We start from the raw sequence: 6101 nt of genomic DNA on the forward strand, positions 1-6101 counted from the left end.
TTGTCATATTTTTGTGTTTTATTGAGAACTATTGAAACAAAGTTAGGTTAATATTTCTATCTAGCTAGTTGTATTGATACTCATTGATTGTTTAGTTTGCTTATTAATATCTCTATTTGGTTCGAGTGATATTAGTTATTAATTTGTTAACTTTTAACAATATCAAAAGTTATTCAGTTTTACAGAAGCTTTTGTCCTACAAGATCGTTTTCTTGTGCGGTTGTACCAAAATGTTTGCATAGAGGTAGAGATTTCATATCGAAGCAATACAACCAATCTTTACTTGAAGCCAAACTGAATAAGTATTATTAGAATCATTTTATTTGTGGATTTGAGACTGATTAAAAAGTAGTAACACCATGTAATATAGTCTTGGAAATATTTATGTTAGCATTTTCAAATTAGAATTTAAATTAAAAGAATTATGAAAAATACTTTTTTTAAAAAGGTGGGCTGGCCTGGCCCAGCCCAGCCCGCAATCCACATAGTGACGGGTTGAACTTGCTGTTTTAAGGCCCATAAAAATGTTGGACCAGCCCTGCCTGACTTGTCAAATTTCAAAGTCCGTGTGGGCTAGCCTAGCCTGTTTTGACAGCTTTACTTTTCAATGGTCTTCTTCTTATTTTCTTTGGTGGCAGAAAGCAACATATAAATTAGTTTTTCAATTTCCGTTAGGGCCGGTGAAAAAGGTCTGAAAATAATTACTCACTTTGTGTCAATTTAGGTGGCACCATTTGTCAAGGCACGGTTTAAGAAAGAATGACTTTTGAGATTTATATTCCAAGACAAATTTTAGATGGTTGTAAATCATCTCGTAAAGTTAAGCTTATAAATATATAAAAGTGATACTCTTTTGAACACACTAAAAAGGAAAATGTATCACATAAATTGAACAGAGGAGGTAAAAGTTAAGAATGACTTTTGAGATTTGTATTCCAAAACACATTTTAGATGGTCGTAAATCATCTCGTAAAGTTAAGTTTATAAATAGAGAAAAATGATACTCTTTTGAACACATTAAAAAGAAAAGTGTACCACATAAATTAAACGAAAAAGTTAAAAATTTCAAATCATCTAAAAAGTTAAGTTTATAAATAGAGAAAAATGATACTCTTTTGAACACATTAAAAAGAAAAGTGTACCACATAAATTAAACAGAGCAGGTAAAAGTTAAAAATTTCCGTTACCAGGAATCGAACTCGGGTGTCCTGGGTGAAAGCCAGATATCCTAACCGCTGGACTATAACGGACGTTATGTCACCTTCAATGCATTATCTCTATATAGGAGGTGTTTACAGTGATGACACGTTAAAATGAACCGGCATGGTATCAAGTTAGAACACGTACAACAAAGGAGATTGGGATTTTGACTGCTAAGGTTTACTGTTTAGCCCTCTCATCTGGATCATGTTTGCATGTTTGGTCCCCTATTTTACTGTGTTATCAAATATTAGCATTTGTTTATTATCATATATGACGGAAAAGGAAAAAGGTAAACTTGGATTAAACTTAAAATACTTTTACGAAAATTTCTCCACCTGTATTGTAACAATTGATTAACCAAAAAGTAAGTTCTTCCCAACCAAATAGATAAGTTTTCCCTTTACTTTTTTTTTTTTTTTTTTTTTTAAAGTTTTTGAAAATTCATATTTCTCTATATCACATTTAGTAAATGCTTTTGTGTTCCAAGTGTTTTCTTATCGTTGCTGTCCATTTTAATCTTTCCATTTCAAAGTCCAATAATGGAGAAAGAGAATGAAACAAAGGAAAAGAGAAAAGTGGGTGCTTATCGCGGGGAAAAAGGTTCAACTCAAACAATACTAGCTGATTTTTTAAATTTACTTAAAATTTTAAGGGCAGAGAGTTACACGATAATTATGTTGATCGGAAGTATATAAATACTTGATATAAGTATTTGTTGGACGGCATATCATTGTTATTAAAAAAGGAGAGGGATCAGGAGACAACAAAAGCTAGAGCTTGAATTAGTTATTATCTACTTAAGAGCCGTTTAGTTGAGAGCCAAGTTATATTCTCTCTTTAACAAATAGTTACTCTTCGCGTAAGTACCCATTGTATTACTAATGGTAACATCGAAAATCATGTTTACACGGGAGAATAGCTCTGGCGAGGCCTAATGTCTACCACGGTGGACCTCAATGTTCCACCGGACCCATCGCCTCCGGAGCCAAAAGGGTATAAAAATACACGGTATAAACTAAAAGGGGGCGGCCAAAAATTTACATACCAAAGGGGTATAACGTGGATCAGCCCATGTTATACCCCAACTTTTTTTTTTAAAATTTGTCAGATTCATTGAAATCGAAAAAAAAAAAAAATTTAAGTAAAACGTGGAGGGATCCACGTTTTACAAAATATATTTGTAAAACGTGGATATATTTGTAAAACGTGGATCCCTCCACGTTATACAAATATATATTTGTAATACGTGGATCCCTCCCCGACTCTCATTCACTTGTTGCCCTAAAATTTTCATCTTCTCCTCCGCCTCTTCGTCCATCTTCATCTTACAGAATTTTGATCTCCTTCTCCTTTTCCTTCTCCTCCATTTATTTTCTTTTAAAACCTTGCAGTTACAGTCTAATTTTTGGAGCAACTTATTCATCCTTATCTTTTGTTGCTATCTAAATTAAGGTATTTTTTCTAGCTCATATAATTGTATATTTCTAGTAGATGTAGAATATTTGTTTGTCTTATATATCTTAATTGTTATTTTTTATTTGTGTTATTTTAATACGTATAAGATATATGTTTGTCTTATTTGTGTTATTTTAATTTGAACTTAAGATATGATTGTTAGAAGCATTATTATATAAAAGGTCCGATTTGTTTAGTAGCACTTTTGAAGAAATTTGTTGTTATGTTACCGTTATTTTTGTGGATTGTTATATAAAATTTGGCCGATTTGGTGACACTCTTATCTCGATAATACATGTGTTTCCTTTTCAATGCTCAACTGAATACTTGTTTTCTCCAATTAAAAATTAGTGCGCTTAGATATTTACATAAGAGCTTTAGGAAGATCTACTCCTAAGTGGCTAGCGTTATCAACGGTCCAACATTATTTTTGTGGATTGTTATACCTTTAATGTGATATTTATATAGTCAGAAAAGTGAAATTTAATTGATGCCTCAGTAGCCCAAAATAAAGATACTTAAAATGTCATGATAATGCTTTATTATATGGGACCTAAGTCTAAGTGGGTGGATAATTATTTTGTCTATACCTTATAGGCATTAATGTGGTCCACTATCGCGTGGTTTCTAAATAAGGCGAATGGAAGTCGACTTTATCTAGCCAATATATTTGTTCGCTAAAATTGGAATAATAATTTTTTTTAATAGTAAGTTACTCCAAATAGCTTGCTCTGGACTTTAATTTTTTTTTTTTTTAATCTAAGGTATGGAGCTTCCACGGGTATGCGTACATCCGGGGCCAGAAGTGTATGATGTGCTAACACTCCAGGAGAAGCATTGATCACGGTCGTGTGGGATGGTGCCTTGACAGACCGACCGGATGCCTATTTCCACGCCGCGCGGATACCGAATTTTGGAAGCACGTGAAGCGTCATCCTTTGCATCCTCGCATCCTTGACTACTTTGCTTTGTGTGGATTTAGGGAGTAGTAGAGGTAGGATGTGTATCATATGATTGGGCGATCATCACCGCACTTAGAGAGATGGCGTCCTGAGACGCACACATTTCATCTGCGTACGGGTGAGGCGACCATCACATTACAAGATATTGAGATCATGTTTGGCATGGTTGTTGATGGTAATCCCTTGAATGATGTTAATGCTAGATTTATAGATATTGTTGGGTGGCAACAATTAATCCATGAGCTTATTGGTTGGGCGCCGTCCGGATTGTTTTAATGGTATTAGTAGGTTAGAACTAAATAAATTAATTGAATATGTTAGAGGCTTAGATGACATTACTGGATCGACCCCGAATTTGTTGTGCAACGATGGATTAGGTTGTACTTGCTATGGCTTTGTGGCGGCACGATATTTCCGGATAAGTCCCTGACTTACTTAATTTAGACTATTTGCTTGACATGCGTGACCTTAGAGCAATGAGTACACAACCTTGGGGAGCGCTGCATTGTCATATTTGTATATTTGTTTATGCCGCGCTTCGTTGAAGAAAGCCAAGGATGTGTGTGGATTCATTTCCTTGTGCATTGAGTACGTGACCTTTAAAATTATATAATTTTATTTGGTTGTCCTATTTGGTAGTTATAAGGTTTTTATGTATTTATTTTAAATTTTTAATATAGGTTTGGGCTTGGGAGCGAATTATACCGATGCAGCCACCACCCAGGGCCCTTCAGCCACACACGGCTCTTGCAAGAAAATGGACTCATCGTAAAGCTCGCGAAAATGAGGCACGTGTTGTGCTACCCATATGTAGGGATGTATTGGACAACCTAACGGAATGGTCGGGTATTTTATCATAATTATGGTTGTTAATGGCGTTTTGATATAATTGTTACGCTTATGTGTAATTTATTTATTTTATTATCATGTAATTTTATGTTCTTTCTATCGTAGTTTGTGTGGCAGCCTTATTCGAGGGCCATCATTAATGGACTCCCTGAGTGCTGTCGGCGTGGCCAAGATATTTGGATGGCGCGGTTCCCCTTATTTGTGGGATCTATCGAGAGTGGCACATGCCAGACCGCGTTCTCGAACGATTCGGTAGGAAGCAACATATTCGGACCATGTCTTTGCGATTGATCCTTCTCATTACAAACGTGACAAACGGTATGCTATAACGGTGAGGTTCAACAAAATTTTGCACACACGGAGCTTTTGTGGGAAAATCGGCGAGAAAGGGTAATTCTGGCCCAAAGATGAAACTGAAGACCCAGAGTCATTATCAGAGTATTTCTATTGGTATCGACGTCACTCGCGCACTTTTATAGGAAATCCTACGCATAATGTGCCTAGAGGATACCAACACATGGCAGGCAGGCATGAGGCACTGGTACGTATATTACATTCCATTATTCCATTAGATCGTACAGGTTGGCTCAGCAGACTATCCAAGATCCAACCAAAAGTGAAGGAAGTAGCACAGATGTTTAGCCGTATTAGTACAGGGTCCATGGCTGCTGCCTCTCTGGGGACGATGTTGAGTTTCGCTCCCAATTATACACCACCGGCAGAGTATGTTGAGCCGTCTACTGAGCAAGTACCTCGTCATCAACGTCCTAATGTACCAAGACTGCGCGCGTGGTAGAGGACGCCAATCGATAACGTACGTGGTCGAGGTCCCGTGGATCACCGGGGCCGGTTGATGACGAAGAAGTTCGTTTTGATCAAGATATGCCCAACTCAACGATGCTGCGGTGATGACGCATATCACCCAATAATGGATTTTGGTATGTCCGGCTCATCGACGTACGCTCCCGAGGTCCAATCACCGGCGGTGTCGAAGTGAGGGGCCTTTTCAAGCATTCGCATCGTGCGAGCCTATTAGCTTCGCGATTATGGCCCAACGAGTTTGGTGTTCGGACGGGCGACTCTTATGGGATGACTGAGGGGCCTTTACCTGCATTCACTGGACAAAGCTCTTCAATTGGGAGGAGACTGAGTTTTATCGACGTGAGTATTCTAGCCACTCAAATAGCTTGTATCTTGTTTAATTTTATTAATGTAATGGCTACCTTATGTGTCTATATTATTTATTTTGCATAGTCTCCCATGGCATTTGATCTTGGATCGTCACACATTCTGTGCTTGGACGTACGGACATTAGAGCCACAGGTTAGCTTTTAATTCAAAGTATTTGGTGACTTGTGGTTGTTATGTGGTGTTTTTTCTTCGTTGTTTTGGTTGTTTGTATTGGTATATGGCTTTGGAGGAAGTCCTTGTTACAGGGGAGATGCTGTCCGATTTTACGTAGACAATCAAAGTAATTGTCAAGAAAATTTATCTAACGAATCCAATCATACAAAAATAACTTCTATTTTTTATGGCATTTACAGGATGCAGGTGTGATACAAGAAGAAGTTCACCTAGATCAAAACGAGAGCGCCGACAAACTCAGTGTGGCACGGGGGGGGGGGGGGGAAG

The 6101-nt window shown here is 37.3% G+C and overlaps 1 non-coding gene across 1 annotated transcript; it reads right to left on the bottom strand.

The window, feature by feature from the left end:
• Positions 1–1178: 1178 nt before the first annotated feature.
• Positions 1179–1250, bottom strand: TRNAE-UUC (transfer RNA glutamic acid (anticodon UUC)). Its single transcript has one exon. It is a non-coding gene; the product is annotated as a tRNA-Glu (tRNA).
• Positions 1251–6101: the final 4851 nt, after the last annotated feature.

Source organism: Lycium ferocissimum, chromosome 8 (genome assembly GCF_029784015.1).
Source record: "Lycium ferocissimum isolate CSIRO_LF1 chromosome 8, AGI_CSIRO_Lferr_CH_V1, whole genome shotgun sequence".
Classification (NCBI taxonomy): domain Eukaryota; kingdom Viridiplantae; phylum Streptophyta; class Magnoliopsida; order Solanales; family Solanaceae; genus Lycium; species Lycium ferocissimum.